General features: G+C 38.9%; 1 pseudogene; it reads right to left on the bottom strand.

Annotated features, from left to right (window-relative positions):
- Window positions 1-15442: 15442 nt before the first annotated feature.
- On the bottom strand, window positions 15443-15623 carry LOC149287456 (U2 spliceosomal RNA; annotated as a pseudogene).
- Window positions 15624-18577: the final 2954 nt, after the last annotated feature.

The following is an 18577-nucleotide window of genomic DNA, read 5'->3' as shown; positions in this document are numbered from 1 at the left end:
TTGTCATCTTGTGTTTTTATATCCTAATGGAAACTTCTAATGAAGTATACCGCTCTGGTTAATTTTACTGTGATATAGACAGTTTCTGTAAGCGGTACTCAAATGTATTACTGGAGGTAACTTGATCTAAACTGCAGATGTAAACTACATCTAACAAAATTCTATAAGAAGTTTACATCTTTATTATTTATTGATTTAAATAGCACCATCATATTCTGCAGCATTGTACAATGACCTTTAGTTAAAGGTAATACCTGTTGTTATTTTGCCAAGATTGATTGAGAAACATTGATCTGTATAGCCAATGGATTCCAATGTCACAAACCCACTCTAGAAGTGCCTTTTTAACTTCTGCATCCTGCAGACATGTATGATCCACTATGGAAATGTATTCCCATTCTGTTTGTCACACACTATCTCCGGTCTATGCTGACAGTTGTTGTTTCTCTATTGTGATCACACTATTAACCTCAAGCCTGCATTGATTGCCCTGCTACAAAAAGGATTAAGGCACCATAAGACTCATCCTCACTGCTGTTTATTTCAGATATTTTAGGGCAAGCTCCTTTGCCACACATCTAAACACCTCTGTTATTCTTATTTGTTTTAGGTTAATATGGTTTTTATCATTATACATGTATTTAAAGGGACACACCAGAGGCCCATGCAGCCCCACCAATAAAGATTGCAGGGGTCGCAACTGTGACTGTGGCCCACCACTCTAGGGGGCCTGGCGACCCTTCGACCACTTGTGCCATGTGTCTGCCCCTTAAAGCCTATAAGTGTAGTTAATACCCGTAGCTAACATCACAGAGAATGTAGAGATCATCTGATTGGATGATATGTCATCCTGAGGGTGAATGTATAGAGACATTCTAATTAATACACACAGTTGCATATGGTAGAAAGTATTGAGGTAAAACAGACATTATGCATTAAAGTGCATATGTTGGCCAGAGTGTTCCTTGTAATATTACAATGTTAGAGTGCAGGAGAACCTATAGTTTATTTTTTAATTAAGGATACACACATTTTTTCTCATATTTAATAAATGTTTTGCAAATCAAGTTGACAAATTGCTACCCGTTACTAATTCTCAGAGTCTTTTAGTCTAATTTCTCCATCCCGTTATGTCCAGCTGGAGACCTTGAAGGTAGATATGGCCTTCAGGGTTTTTCTAAGAGCCCTCAGAGTCTATTACATCATCAATATTGTAAAAGTAAATGATATGTATCCTCCAAATTAAGGACAGTCGAAAACTGTTTTTAATCAGGAATAGCCAAGGCAACCCAAGTTTATTTAGAATCTATCAGCTTGAAAAAATTAGAAGACATGAGTCTGTTTGAATAGCAAGTTAGGTGCCAAATGTATGAGTGTTGGGGTCATGGAGATCCTCTACCTGTCACTAGCTGAGTAAAGATATAGTGTTATATATTTATAAATATATTTTTATATTGTTATATATTTATTAACTCATGGAGACCCTCTACCTGACACTAGCCGAATTGAGAGATATTTTTATATATTTATAAATATATTTTTATATTGCTATACATTTATAAATGTCATGGAGACTCTCTACTTGACACTAGACACTACTTGACGCTAGCTGAGTAGAGATATATTGTTATATATTTATATATTGTTATATATTTATAAATGTTATGGAGACCCCCTATCTGACACTAGCTGAGATATATTGTTGCACATGCGTCTCCCCTGGGCCTTTAAGGAAAAACTAAGCAGAAGCAAAGTTATAGGGATGAAGTTGTCTTTGTTGGCTTCTAATAGGATTACGTACATCAAAACTACACACAAAACAATAGAAAACAAACACTCTGTTATTTACTTTACTCTTTGCAAAGAAGACACATTTTCAGTGTTAAAGGATCTCCATGTTTGAGCAAAAGTGAGCAAATCGCTAGTAACTGAAAATGCACTTGAAGAACATTGGGAACTGGGCAATATAAGAGTAATAGTGAAAGTGTCCTGGAACCATGTGAAATTAGGGAAGACACATGAGATTACATAGAATGAGCAGATCAAATGACTTAACTCACTGTTTGACTAGGGGTGGGGGAGGTTGTGAGTGCATCTGTCTTTTGACAGTGTGGGGAGTGCAGGGTGGAGTTAGGACTCTAGAATTAGGAACTATGAGAGACATACAGAGCCTAACAAATGTCATGTGGCAGGGCAGACAGATGCATGTATGATCAGACACATACTAATGCACACGCCAACATTTTCCTCTGCATGCATACAGCAAATTTACACAGAGAGAGAGTGGAAAGCACAGATTGCACATTATCCATACACACCCATGAGCACACACCTATAGTGGAAAAGGAAACCCTGGCAAGCCCATTTTAGACTTGTCTCAGACTTTCCGCACAGCTCCTCTGATGGACTCCGCTGTTGGCCCCATCGCCGATCAGATCCTTGTGGCTGGTGCTGGTTTTGGATTTGGGGGAACACATTGAGGGAATCTGTGGGGACCAAGTATGGATCACATAAGAGAGACAGAAATGCAGCCAGGAAGCAGGACACACAGAGCTCATTTCAGAGACAGAGCTAGCAAGACTTGGAGACGCCTGAGAAACAGACTGTCTGCACCTCTGGAGCTTGGTGAGTAAGGGCAGAGCCATTCACCCTGCTCGGGTAGAAGTAAGAGGGTCACCGCTACTCACTGACAGTAGCCACACTGTCCCCACTACATTAACCCTTTGAGGCTGAACAGTGCAGACTTGTGTGAGATGGCTGATCATCTGTTGATAGCAATTCCTTAGGTGTCATAGTGTGTCTTACTGTGTACCTTTAATACTAATATGTCATTGTGCAATATTATACCTATCCCCCTCTCTCTCCATTTTGTCCATTAAAATAACATGAAATGGATCAGAAATACAGCACAGAAGTTGTAAAATGTTGTAAATGAATATTGTAGCTGGAAAAGGCTGATTTTTAATGGAATATTGTCATAGGTGTTAAGAGCACCTTTATCACTCCCATCACTCCTGTATTAAAAAGGCACGTTGTGTTCGCATCCAAGTTTAAAAGGCTAATTGATCGTTAGAAACGCTTTTGTAATTAGCACAGCTAAAAATGTTTTCTCTCCATGAAAATAGCTAAGTGACATACTTGCATGGAGGACATTCAATGCATCCACTACTAAAAGCAATGACTCATTCATACCTCCTTTCTGGCCTTTGTACATCTCTCAGCATCTAATACTGTTATGTACCAAGGGTCTTTTATGCAATGTGTCCAATAACAACTGTATTACCTGTTAGAATCCGACCCCCATTTCACTCCTAAAGTTGAGCACTTAACTATTTCCCTGCCGGAGCTTATGTGTATTGTGTGTTTGTCGTGGCGATGTATAAATATTATGATTGTGAGCTCATGAACTGGATGTGCGAGATGACTCATCATTTTCCTGCTATTCCCTACGTTCTGTAACTCGCGCAGGATGTGGGCATAGTGAGCAAATGCCCCGAGTTCCAGCACCCACGGCAATGCTTGCGTGAATCACCAAGGCTACAGACAGTGTTTTAACGAAAGGGATGATTGTTGTCATAGACAGTTACTACGTATTGTAATCAAGCAGCAAACACTGAGCGTTAAAGAGCCCCTGAGTTAATGAAGGTGTCCCGAGCCAAAGGTGCGGATCATTTTTTAGCCCATCTTACCGCAATCTGAGGAGGTACTCATGAATCACTTGCTTTATTTCCTGCAGGCTTGTTCTTTACCATTTGAACTCTTTAAAGGAACAGTCATGTTGAAATGTTCCTTCATACTCGTAGTGTAACACTTCACTTGTTTCACTTTCTGATTGAACGTACGTTAGCCTGTTCAGCAGGCAAGGTACGTTTTAGACGGCCAAAGAACAACGACTTCTGTTTCAGGGGCTGTGGCTAAAGGAATGACTGGGTGGCGAAGCATTGCAAAGACTTTTCAGGAAATGTGATAATAGTGATAGCTATTTATGGAATGCACTAAATCATTTAGACCATAACCTCAGTATTTTATTTGCACAATCTAATGTGGGGAGCCCTATGATAACCCCATATACAACAGAAGAGAAACAACAATCTAGGATAGAGGGAGTGAGATATTTAGTTCCCATGGAGGCTCAGTCCCTCCAAATGAGAGACAGTTGGGAAGTATAGATACGTTTTTAAGAGTGTTTTCACTTCCCTTTTGTAACGGTACTACAGAATCAGCTAGTGTTTTGTAATAAAATGTAATGAAAGAAATGAGTGGTTTGTACTATTTCATTATTATATTGACCTGTCCCGTTATATCGCTCTCCACTACAAGGACCACTGTTAATAATTCTGTGTTGACGCAGGGGGGGGAACTTGCAAATAGCTCCAGCTTATAATCGGGGATATTCACTTTTGTCACCCCAGCTACAGTTGACTACAATTGTGATGTTTGGTAAGCCAAATGTGGCAGAAAACATACCAAAATACGATTAGATTGAATGTCATTTATATCAAGAATGCTCTACTTTTTTAAATACGGTTTGATGCCTTTGGGTGAAACTGTTTGCGTTATATTACAGGAATATTCCTATTTCTGAAGCTAGTGTAATCCTGTAGTTCACTTCTCACCCCAAACAGTGAATTTCACCTTTCAGTTCAGCTGTCAAGTACACATAGAACAAATGTCACCCTTATCTGCAACTGATAATAACCATAGTGCTAGCGCCAGTACCTCTCAGCTTTCAACACCTGCGGCATTTAGCTATAGAGAGAAGCCTTGTGACTGTCCTAACACCCCGTAAACCCTTTCTAGGAGCCACAGAAAGTTGCTGATTTGCGGATCAGTCGCAGGACCTCCCAGATCCTTACCGAAGCATGCATGTTTCCATCTACGAGAGGCAATAGAGCTCAGATAAGGCATAAGGAAAATAATTGTCTCCTAAACATTGGATATGTAACATTATAGCTTGTAGTAGGGTGGCCATATTCCCCTCTTTAACCAAATTCTTTAGCGCTGCATTATAACAATGCTGAATTGTCTCATTGTACAGCGCTGCAGAATATGATGGTGCTATATAAGACAATAAAATAATAAATAATTAAGTGGAGATCTCCTTGCATATCTTATAAGCAGGATAATAGCAAAAAAACCATGCCTGATATACATCAATAGCGAGAATGGTTTATAGTATAACAGATGGCCATAATAAGCACAGGTTACCTAATTGTAGTTTTTTAATGCTTAAGATACTTCCCTTAATGATTATTGATAAGCAAGGTTTAAAAGCTGCAGAGTTTGCTGTGACCAGGTTAGAAATACTTTCAAAAAGACTGTAAGAACCATGCAGAGTCAATGGGAGGTTGAATTGACCCAGCTTTGCGCACAAATACACTCAAAAGTTTGGGGTCACTTGTTTTTATGGAAAATAAGGAAACTTCTAGCTGCGTTATATAATTGGAAAATAGTTTTCTAATGTTCAATTATCCTTTTGATCTTAAACTTGGATTAGCGAACACAACGTGCCATTGGAACAAAAGAGTGATGGGTGCTAATAAAGGGCCTCTGTGTACCTACGAAGATATTCCATTGTAAATCAGCCATTTCCTGCTACAATAGTCATTTACAACATTAACAACATCTACACTGTATTTCTTATCAACTTCGTGTTTTAGTAGAAAAAAAATTGTAGTTCTCTCAAACATGAGTGACCCCAAACTTTTGAACAGTATACTTAACTCATGCAGTGGAGTCTGTTCTGCCAGCATTCTATATGCCACCAAAGCAAGAAAATCCAAAGTCTAAGTAACATAACATTGAGCAATAATTTAGCTCATTTGTACTGCTTAAGAAACAGGACCATATAGTGGAAAAAATAGAAGGATATTGTCTACAACAAAAATGCTACATAGATTTAATTGTTGCAATCAACAGTATTTCAAGATCACTTTTCAGCACAACATTTCTGTTACTCTAAATAGTTGTTGATACTGTTTACCATTGCTTTGCCTATAATATACATGTGTTGTCGTACACATTCGATTGTTTCATTCCTGATCTCATCGCCCTGTTGGAAGGCTCTTTGATGTATTATTAAACGTATTCACATCACAAGATGAAACTACAGCCCCTGAAGCCTAACTTTATTGAAATAAAACAACCTTAGGAATGGAAAGGTCACTGTGATACATATTTGTGATTTGTTTGTAGAATGTTTTTCCCTAATATGTATTTTCTGCAATGCGTATCATGCTGGTCACTCCAGCATCCTATAAATATGAATATGCTGCCCCTCTGGACAAGTACAGCTGGATTCCCAGTTGGATTAGAACTAATAGTAACTAGCGAACCCTGACCTAAAACTGCCCCTATGTAGTAAGCAGTAAATTGGGGACATAGGGTTAGCATCTACAAGACTAACCCTACCATGTAGGCATCATAGGTGGCTTTCTAAGGTGCCTAGCTGTTGGGGGGGCTATGATGATGGAGATGGAGCCCATTACACCCTCTCCAGTTAAAGTTGCCCCTTCATACACTGCTGTCCTTGTTCCAGATCACGGACAGAGGAGGAGCTCATGATCCTTCAGAAACATGTTGTGAACTATTAATAGCTCTGCATGCTATCGTAGCTCAATGCTGACATTCACATGGTCGGGGCAGGGCCTCAGCCCTGTTATAACTGCACTTGGACAAAAATAAAACCACTTCATATTTAAGCATTAGTATTAGATCTGCTGATATTCCTGACTACTGGAACATGTAAATCATATACAAATAAAAAGGCATTTTATGTGGCTTAAATAATAATGTAAGAATAAAAGATTTCCATGAAATACTTCATAGAATAATATATTAGTAAAATAATTAACTTGTAAAATAATTAATATCTTCTTGATAGTGGTAGGCTTTCACTCCTTCCACTTTGACAAGCTGGACCAAGCCAATGGTTGAGCCCAAGCCAGCTGGAGCAGCAATACCTGTGCATTAATGTGCAGCAATGTAGCATTTTTGTGGCTGGTTTATTTTAAAAATCATCTGACCCTATCCTAGCATTGGAGTGACATTTAATAATACTTTAGTACAACCTTCTTTAGCCAGTGCTCAGCATGCTCTAAACGTGGTATGGTTATTGTTTATATAATACCAACATATGCCACAGCGATGTAAAATGAGGTTATACATATAAATATTTAGGGAGACTGGGGCAGATGATGGTCACCTGCTACAGGTTTTAGAGTTAGTCTCTGCACAGCACTTAAAAAAGTGAATAGTCTCTGATTTCTCAGGATGCAATGACGATTAATGCTAGGGCCCACAATTTATGGTTGTGCTTTTAATAATAATGTTCTATAGATGATAGCCTTGTTAATAAATTATAAAGTGCGGAAGATCAGTTCCTAAAAGATGTAATGTCCACGGAATCTATGGATAGGGGTGGCTAATGCAAAAATCACTTTCTGTTTCCTACATTATGTAGGATGCAGGAAATGTATGGGCTGCTAATGCAAAGCTCATTATTTGTTCATGAGGACTAATTTGTACATATCGACTGCTGCTCCTTATATGTGGAAGTTTGTTTATAGTGAAGTACAGAGCTTTGCTAATCTAATAGATTATGTTAAAGGGGCAGTTTACTGTCCACAAGAGCCCCATTGAAGAAGAATGCATATTGAAGTACTCAGTGCGTATTTTAATATGAACTCTTCAAATAAGAAAGGAAAAAAGTATGTGGTAAGATTATTGCCACTGATTAGCTGCTTCACAGTGTGTATTGCTGGCAGAAGTGTTAAAGTCCTTCTAAAGTTTTCCACTTAGACATACATAAGTTTGACGGTACCCTTGGAAGGTCATGTCTGAGATATTCTATTGTTTGCAGCATGGGAGAAGGATTTGGTATGAGTATCTGCAAAATGTTGACAATACACCATTATCAATCCATCATACTTTATTATTTTGAACCATATATGTAGATGTTCAATTGAAGTCACAATTCACATAGCACAGGAGATATGTTGATGCTGATGTATTTGCTTATCTTGGTGATTTAACAGAATTCTATTTGCAGTACCACGAGAATCCACATGGGGGCAGCTCTAGACTCTGCCTGTTAAACCCAATTACATTCATGCTTGGAGCTAATGTCAGGTCTGCCTGTTTAGGACCTCCTACCTCAGGCATCATACTTTGCACATGAGAACATCTCTGCGGAGGTTACATGTGGGCTTGGAGCTCGGTTGCTGGCATCTGTTTAGATTTAAGGAATTGACCGTTTGGGTGTGGGACAGCTGTGCTGGGGACACAGAGCAGGTGCCAAGGCTGCTGTATTTAATATTACAATGTGAGCAGTGTTCTCCTAAAATGCAGTTGACACTTGAGTATATAACATTCATACTGTGCCTACTGTTTTCCAAAAGCTGGAACCCAGGAGGTCCCTAAGTGTGCATTTCTTTGCTGTTGCTGGAACAAATTGTCTGTTCACACGTCCCGCTCATAGCAGGCATTGCTGACACATTGTCCGCTAAGTGGTAGAAAACCAATGTCGGATCTCTGTGTGCATTCGGGATCATAATATGTATCCCAATATCTAAAGTGTATTTAAAAATAAGTAAATTTAAAACAAAGCAACAGCGAAAATGGCGGGGTTAAGAATTATGTCTAAAAAACATGTGAGATCCAAATGATGTAGCTAGGAGCACAGTTTATGTTTAATATTGAAAATGTACCCCTACCGAACAGGGCCAGGAGCATTCAATGTTAAACCGGATTTATTATAATTTATACCCTTTGCCTTTTGTTCTGGTAATATTATCATGATCTTGATATGAAGCAAGTGGATCCTTTCCTTATTGACCCTCCATTATTTCCTGTTGTTTACCTTAATCACATCCTGTGTTTACACTTATCGGAGGCGCAAGATGATAACCAACCACAGCTGTCTGCACCTTCCTAGACCTCATAGCCTCTGCCTCAAAGATAAATATCTCTACTGCCTATAGGGAAGGTTATTGCGTTAATTGTCTTGTCTAGTATGCTGAACCATAGCAGTCATTTTATTGTTTCTACTACAGGTTTTATTGCATAACACATGGACACGTTCAAAACGTATGCCTCTCTGAGTGTGTTACCAGTGTATTTCCTCCTCGTGCCTGGGTTAAGAGTTAAAACTGCTTGCTGCCCCATTGTCCATTTGCACGATGGCCTATATAAGGGTGGGGTGCCAGGAGCAACCATAGAAATATTCTGCAGGAAGCTGGGGGCAAACAATACATGACAGGCCTTTTGTTAGTATTAAAAAGATTTACAATGGCATACCAGTTACCACCATTCACCTCACAACCAGCAAAGCAATTGCCACAAGGCCACCAAGTGTGCTTTCCTTCTGGCTGTAGTGTGATGGCTAAAATGCCATGTTACTGTATACACTCCCAGTAGGAAGTGCAGGAATCCCACACATGGAGAGATGTGCAAAGAGATGCGTGAAATGGAACACCTTGTTTTCTGAGGGTGTGTGCGGGTGCAGAGTACAGTCACCTGTCAATCATCACAAAGAACTCTCTCTATGTCTGTTCTGCATTGGGTTATGCCCACTAAATATAGAATATGAATTGGATGGGCTATCACAAATACAGAACTGATTTGGAACCCATAGGTTGGAATCCCCATGCTTTAGCAAGGAATAGAAATGCAGTGCACCTTGTTCATTGATACGCAATGCTATTGTACACACCTTTTAGCAATGTACAATGTCAGAGGTTTGATTATATGAAAGGAAAAAAAAAACTGATGAAACTGATGCCTCTTACATATACTTGATTGTAAGGTTCTTTGAGCAGCGTCCTCATTAGCTTTTAGTTTCTGAAACTCCATACTGTTATATGACGTGCTATTTATGCCACTCTGGAATATGTTGGTGCTATATAAAAGAAACATTTTTTTCCAGCCAGCGACAGGTTAATGTCCCCTGTCACTGCTCCCGCATGTGCCCTGCTACAAGCAGCAGATCCAGCAACACCTTTAGTTTTCGCACAGCGTGCCTGCACAGCAGCTGATTGGCTGATCATTCTGAGAGGTGGGGACTCCGGTCCCTCAAGGACTTTTCACTGATCACCTCTAGGTTTGCACACTCAGTGACAACAGCTCAGCAGGGTCATCGGCTGAGCTGGCATAAAGCGTATATCTGTAGATTTGTGCCCCGTGCTTCTGCCCTGGCTGTTTTTTTTTTTTTACCTATCGAACCTACAAAAGGATCCTTTACGCTGTACCCTTTACCTGTGACTCCTGGCTGGAAAAGCAAGGACTTGGATGATCTTGGTCCCCTATCTTAAATCAAAAGACTCTGTGTTGCATCCTCAAGGTACTAAACATTCAAATGTTAACCCTTCATTGTTTAGATATGCAAAGCAATACTTTTCTGACTTGTGTTTAATGTAAACTATTTTCAGGAATCCTATGGTCAGAATTTCAGGCAACTGTGCTATTTAAAGATGCAGTGCAATTATGTTTTATCCGTATAATATATTCTATTTTCTATATCTTTTCTCAACGTATTTCTCGAATACTGACAGATGTTTTCTGGTAGAAGGATATCAATAATTAATGTTTGTACTTAAGTTGCTGTGTGTTGACTTAAGGGTTAAGCCCGCTATGAGTGTGATTCTGAAGTCAGTCATCTCGTAGGGAATTTTGTGGTGTTGTGGACTGTGTCAGAGGCAGCAGAAGATCTCCACTTTGTTACACATATTTCTCAATGCTGATCAGACATTAAGCTGGCTAATCATTACTTGTTGCTGCCAAACTAACACAAGGGCTGCAGCCAGCAGTGGGATGGAGCAATCAACAAAATGTTAATGTGACTGGGCTCTGTTTGCACCGAGCAATGAAAAAGTGGCCACTGCTTTACTAAAAGTCTAGTACTTCATGCTGTAACTTCCTAGAAAGGATAGTAGATCGCCCTCGATAGACAATTCCACTAATATGTTAAAGGCATCACCGGTGTTTCTAAGTACAGCTGTCATCCTGGGACTGTTGATCTCACACAACCTAATATTGGGAACACAGCCAAATCAAAAGTATGGTGAGCAAACATTCAAATGATGACGAGGATGAAAATCTTAAGCCTGCTCATTTTGCTGTTACAGTTCCTAACGAATGGAAACACTAGTGGTGGTAGTCCATCTTTTGCTTCTTCATTGACTGAAAGAAGATCTCCTTTCACTAGCTTCCAAAATGTTTTCAGTCCTGAAAAAGTAGCAAATAATATGATTCTTTCTACAAAAAAAACAACAAAAAAACAACAAAGATGACAAGGTTGAATTAAAAAAGGCAGCAAGTAAGAAAGTAACGTAATTTTGAATACAAAAATATTCCCTCTGACGCAACCTATTTGGTGTTATTCTTATCTTTGTGATATAGTGTAAACAGATTCCTCCGAGGTTATACAAACACTGACTTAAATGATCAGACACCAAATTGTGATGGGTCTTGTCCACTAGAGTTTCCAAAGATTATTCATATAATCTTGCATTTATGAATGGTAACATATTAGAGGTTATGTGTCAAATGTGAAAAAAAAGTTCCCATCCACAGGAACCTTCAGAAACCATTTTCAGAACATTGCACCATGGCCGATACATGTAACACAATCAGCTGAGGTTGTTTTTACAGACAATTTACAAAGATTTAACAATGGCATTTCCATATGCTAAATTTCTCAGTGGGACACGGGGATTAGATGGATTTATTCTGAAGGCTGTATCCTTGGGACGCAGCTGCTTTCTGTTCCACAAAAATAAAATCATTGTCAGGCATATCAGCGACAGCTCTGCAGATGTTCTGGTCATATATGACATTAAACCCTTAAGGGCAATGGTCCCAAAACCCATTGAAAACAATGCATTTTGAGCCCGTACATGTACAGGCTTTGTCATTAAGGGGTTAAAAAATGGTGTGAATATGACAGGCTGGAGGCTGTATAATAATTGGGCCAGTCTCTTAAAAGTGTACAAAAAAAAATGCAAACTGCAAATTACAAACTTATTAGAAGCCTAAACATGTCACCGACAACTGGTTTAAAACATGATGTTTGGTGTATAGTCTCCAGAATTATTCCTTTCTAAGTTTCAGAAATTTTAAAAAACGTTGGAAATATATAAGGCTAATGTTTATACAGAATTTTGCTAGCAGTGTTATCAGGAAAGAGTTAAGCTCATTTCTGAGATATCAACACTATGGCTATATGAACTGTACATGTTGATGACATTAAAGAGTCGGTCCACTGTCCCAAACAGCCTCACCAATGGTGAATACATAGATGGTTTCATCAGAAATTTGCAGGGGGGGGGTTCCCTGCCCTTCAGCTCCTTAGCTCGCAGATTTCCCCTCTGTTCTTGCACAGACAGCGCTCCCATTGATTGGCTGGTTCTACAGTCAAGGGGGATGTATGCTGCAGCTCTGAAGCTGCAGAGTCCTGAACAGCTAAGTATGTCTTTGGAGTTTCAGGTTAGGAAAGCATATTAAAGTATATATAAGTACTTCATTATGCATTCATCATTAGTGAAAAAAAGATGTATAGTTGACACTCGGTTCACTTTAATGCAAGAGTGTACCTTTCATTTTATTCATCACAATACCGCAACAGAAAATATAGAAACAGGCAATGCTGTATATTTTCTAAAAAATAAGAGATAAAATAGAAAGTTAAGTAACTTTTTTCACATTTAGGAACAGCAGAGGGAAGGCAAGTAAAGCCATCACACACACACACGCATTCTTACCTGTATCCAGTCGCATGCCCTGCTCACGTAATGTGCAAGCTACTGCTACTGGGTAACATAACCACATTGCATGACCCCACTGCTCTCTGGCCTCCCAATTTGGACCAGCCATGTCCGGAAATTACCAGAGGTAATGGGAGAATACATTGACTATCCAGTTACTTCTTACGAGCCCTGAAATTCTGTGCATCTAAAATGTTTAAACCTTGTATAATTAACATTATGGAAATAATTACTCACACCTATTGTGAGGTATGGCATTTCTTTTTTAATAAGCGCATCTTTATTTATTATGGATGCTTTGTGAGAATATCACCCTTAAATTCTTGAATATAATACAACATAAAATGTATTTTTAAGACTTTGCACATCCCTCTGTACTTAAAGAGCTAATAAAAAGAAGCATTGAAATTAAAAAAAAATCATCAAAACCTCATCCAAACAAAAGAAGAATAAATCAAGCTGCTTGCAGAATCAAGATCTTTGGGCTGTTTATTTTGTCTACAGGGAGACAAAAAGCAGGCAGTTTAACAAGTGGGAAAGTATCATGCCTCATTGTATCAGTCTCTAACAGCAGAGATGTGCATCAAGCAATGAATAAAAGGGGTCAATGTGTTGACAGGGTCATCAAGCCTCTCCTTTCCCCATAGACCACATATTTTGAAATGTCACTGACATTTACACCTTTGCACTATTCCCCAGAGAAGGGGGGAAAAAGAGTTACGATCCTGTGCTTATTTTCCTTTTACGTTAATTAACAATGGCATTAAAAATCCATAAATGACTAAAATAAGAGAACTTGGATTAACCCAGTGATTTCTGCGACTCGTGTACAAAACAAGAAATAATTTACTTTCTCTAAAATATAATTAAAGTGAATTCAAAATTAAGATCATTAATGTCTGTATAAAGATACGTTGAAGCAAAAGCTAATATTCAGATGTAGATTGCAAATGAGACACTGTAGACGACTCACTAATGCAGAACTTTCAGGGAACAGCTATACATGTGTTTGGTAGATCAGAGGTTCCAACATCCATGGGCACACAAACATATATGTGACAGTGCTCACATGTTTGTGCTTGGATGGTGTGGAGCACTGAGGTATAACTTTTCCAAGCACATTCTGTCAGGCCACTCGTACAAGAGAGAGAGAGCAGGTTAGAGTTGTATGTCATTGGAAGAAGGGTTTTTAGAGAGGAAAAGAAAAAGAGCCAGGCTGGAAGTAAATAGATCAGGATTTAGATAAATGCAGGAAATAGGCTTTTGAGAAGTAAGGTGTAGGGAAAGAAACTGTAGTTTATTTGATCAGTTTTTATTGTGACAGTGTAGTAAAGTATAGTGTTATTTATTGATGAATGTGATCGGTTTATGCCATTGTTTGGTATCTCTCATCTCCAGGTCCTTATGGAGTGTCTTAGGGTTTCTTTGTCAAATATCTAGTAAAATAATTTGCCTCTTGGGATAGTAGCTATGAAGGTAGTTTTCCTGCTACTGAATTAAGTTATGATTAATTTACGAACTAGCAGGTTATGATGCAATAAGAAGATTCATGGTATGCGTTATGAAGTTTGTTCTTCTCATAGGAGGAACCACTTGGAGGGTCTCTCTTATTGCAGACTCTGAAGTGCCCAACTAAAGCTCAGCAGAAAGCTTCAGCAAGCTCAGTACATGATACATTTGTGATCTCCTAGAGGTTCCCTGAACAGAGCAACTCACAGAAGCTCATGGAACTTGGAGAATGCAACAGATGGGTTTTTGTTAGTGCTACCCTAGTGAGATGTGTGAGTGGGAGCAAACATTTTGCAGCTCTGATGGGAGAAACAGACCAGATCTGGTGACTGTTGCTCACGCATATAGAATTATGTTCCTTCTACTGGGATGTACTACAAGAAAAAAAAAATAAACATAACGCATAAAATTCTTGAATAAAAAATAATTTCTGTCTTACTAAATTTACAGGAGACCTCACTGTGCTTTGTGAAGGGTGAGCTTTTCCATTGGGGAGATTTCTTGAATGTCACCTTACCAATTTAACTATTTATTACTGGGCTTGCAGGAAGCCAGCTAATATTCTATTAAATCTTACAATTTATTTGATTCGGGCCAGTTTTTTTGTTATCACAGTGTTAATTGGTAAGAGTGTTTTTTTTTTTTATTTTTTTTTTATTGTTTTTTTTTTTTGGAAGCCCGAGGTGCGTGCTCCTTTGGGTGCCGCATTCTGTGCACAAGGCAGCAGAAGCCAGACTACGAATTCCGAGTTCCCTCACGGAGAACTCGGACTGATTCCAACCCCCCCCCATGGGAGGGTCGGATTTGAGTCTCACTCCGAAGAGTGAGACTCCTTGCTGAATTTGTAGAGAGCGGAAGGGGCCAGAAGGCTCCCAATCCTCCTCCAGCAAAGTCCAGACTTCACTGCCTCTTAAAGGAAAACAGTGTCCAAAAACGTGGGGTCAAAGTCGTGTGCCAAAGAATAGTGGGGGCCAAGCCGTGAAGTTTGGTAGCCGTGAATTCAAAAATTGGGGCAAATTAATAGGCACTCGTGATAAAGTGAATTAAATAAATTAAGGAAAAATAATTTAGGGGCAGACCATTTCTGGCCTGCCAGATTCAAAAATATCACTTAACCCCAGGACCAGAAGGTACCTGGGGAAAAGGTAGTGCTGACGGGCCGCCAGTGGAACGTGCGCTCACCGTGTGCAGTGGCGTGCAATACCACACACGGTGACTCCAGCATTTCTGCTAGGGCAATTTCACCTCGGGCTCCATTAGCTATCCCGAACCCTAAGGCCAGAGGATTAGCATAGTCCCCCCTTCCCCAAAGAGGAACTACACTTGATCTTAGCCAAAAGGCCGAGAAGCGATGGTAAGAGTGCTTTTTATTGTATTCCATTTTTGTATAAATACTTATTGAATGTCGGAGCAGATAAAATGGCTAACAAATCAAGCAGTTTTTCTCTGGGCAAATTTGGCATTTAGAAACATACACAACATTCTTCATTGTTGTACTAAAAGTTTTTATGTTATTGACATTTACACACATGTGAAATAATCATACTATCTCTGGAAAATCAAGAATATCACAAAATGTTATTGTTTAGACTGTTTAGTGTCTCCCGAGTCTCATGAATGTGTCTTCTAGTTTTCAATATCTACTGATAATCAGGAATCCTATAAAACTCCATGAAACAATCCTATAAAGATGCCTCCTTGTGCCTGGCTTACTTTTCCCAGACTCCCATTGGGAATTATCAAGTCTCAGGGAATTTGTGGTATGCAAAAAAAAAGATGATGTCTGGATTCAGCTGGCTGTGCAGACCTGGAACTTTTGTTTTCTCTGCTGCCCCTACGTTAACCTTTAAGTGAAGGTTAATTTTAATAGATTGGAAAAGGGGAGTGAGAAAATGAGAGAGGGAGAAGTCAAGAGAAAGATGGAGAATTTAAAAATAGAAAAACAAACACAAAGAGCATGTTGGAAAAAATAGGATTTGGGGCATGGGGATTAGTAATCAGAAATATAGAGGCGAAGAGGGACCATCGATAGTCATGGGAGACAGAAAAATATGTGAATAAAAGTGGGAGATGGTGAGAGAAATCTGGGATATTCAGGGGAAGCAGACCGTGATAAACACAAGTGGAAAACACAGGGGGATTTGAAATGAGTCCTTGTTTTTCCTCATTTGGTTGTTCATTTTTTTGTGACTTGTGAGGTCAGAAGGCATTGGAAAGTGACTGCATTAACTGGATTATAAATATGTAGCGAAGAAGAAAGTAGGTTATCAGAGAACCATAAATTGCAAATGGGAGAACAAAAGCAACCAAGTACAATATTGTGAGAGGAAGAGACATTGAAATAATTTAGTAAAGATTGAAACTGGGATTTGAATTTCAATATTTGAAGGATGAGGGTGTGAGGTTAGGAGGTGGAGCTCAAATAAGAACTAGACCAAGAGAGATGAAAGAATCAGGAGATGTAGGTGTGGAAGATGAAATGATGGAACATGTTGACACATTATATCATCTGTTATCTATAAAACAGATCCTGTGGGAACTCTTTATGTAATTTTATGTAAATGTTTTAGTTGTACATTTTTATCCGTGTCTGTTATTTTGTTCTCTGTTGTCTTTACTTAGCAATTCATCACGAGGTCTCCTCATAGGCTAGTCTCTCAGGAAATCTCTGAGAGAATTATTTTACCTTATGTCTCTTTTTAAACTATATGGTACAGTATTCTTTTTCAACTTTTCCTGTATCATGATAACTGTAGAGACTACTAGTAGTCTAAGGGTTTCTCCTTTTCACTTTTTTGCTTGTTTAATGAATAGAGAGCATTTGGTATTTTCATGAATCTGACAAATGGACAGTGGGAGTAGAGGATGAAAGAAAGGATAAGTTGATGTTGGAGAGAGAGAGATGGATGGGCATTGGAAACAGAGCATGGGAACACAGGAGGGATCTCAGGCTACATGCGATCACAAGTAAAGGGAGAGTTAACAGGAACGTCACTTTATAGTATAAAGGTCCAACTCCAGTGAGCTTCTGCCGCAGTTAAATCCCTGAAATGTCTTTAGTTTCAGAACCCATTCAATTATGAATTATACTTGGCCAGCTCAGACCTTCTTGCTGGAGAGACTTGCCAGTGTTGGCCCTTCATAATTAGTAAAGTGAGGGTGTTGAAACACCCTTAGGTGAATAGGGCAGATATTGGAGAACTGAGTTGTGCAGGTTATATAAAGACCTGTATCCCATGGTTTGTATTGCAGACCAGTTGTTTGTATAAGTAGGTACTCTCCCAACTACTGTACTCTTCTGCTACTCTCACTTTACTAATGCTCTTGAGAATTCTCATTGCAGTTATTGTTATAGTATGGTTTGCTGCATTGTATTATTTTGTCACATATCCTTATCAGGGCCATATTTGATCAGTTGTTGTCCCTTTAAGTATAATTCTAAAGAATGTGCAGAAAAATGCGGTATGACGAATTAACGCCTGGGAGGATAAAGGTTCCAAGGCCAAATTAATGAGTGATATATTAATAGAGGTTACGTGTGCTGGAAAGCTGTAATAACCATACCTCTTAAAGGGATATTACTCAGTTCTCTTATCTAACATGACAGGTGTCATCCGGGCTACTGCACCACCAGGGTTATAAAAGTGGTTTTCTAGTGGGAGCCATTTCCTAAAACTAATAAGTTTGTTTGGTTTCACTTTAAATCAGACAGGGAAATCCACAAAATTCTTCTGAGAAATGACATTTCAATAATTATTAACTGCACACCCGGCGGCATTGTACACTGTATGTAAATTATATACTAGCCATAGGAAGACTTTCTTACTGTACCACAAAATTTACATAAAAAGTAGATAAGGTATGAAAAAAAGTAGTGCTAGTCCTCCAGTAGAGGTTCTAATGGTTAGAGAATATACCGTGAAATGCATGCTGGAAGAAAGGTGCTGAATTTAACTCTTTTGTAATTAAATAGAGCAGTAAAATTTTAAATATTTTTAAATTACATAAAAAAATTATATATAAAATTATATGAAAATGGGTTTCATTCATATTTTTTGTTGCAAGCACTTGTCATGGCTTGTTTTGGGCTAGATCAAGGAAAAAGTCTCACATGGTATAAATAAGAACACCAGTAAAATTGTATTTAAAAAAAAAAAACTTACATAGGGGGCCCGGAGCCCCGGACTCCTCACCAGGCAGACATTTCACAAGGTCAAAGAGGGACTCTCTTGCTTTAAGAGGTGTAGTTTGAGTAGCAGCTAGGAGGCAAGGCTTTACTAAGACCCCATACATGCTGTTGTGACTAA

This window comes from Sceloporus occidentalis, unplaced genomic scaffold (genome assembly GCF_023333645.1).
Source record: "Sceloporus occidentalis isolate IW3139 unplaced genomic scaffold, rSceOcc1.0.p SCAF_60, whole genome shotgun sequence".
Classification (NCBI taxonomy): Eukaryota; Metazoa; Chordata; class Lepidosauria; order Squamata; family Phrynosomatidae; genus Sceloporus; species Sceloporus occidentalis.
Note: the sequence above shows the minus strand (reverse complement) of the source record. Positions and strands in the feature narration are given on the sequence as shown.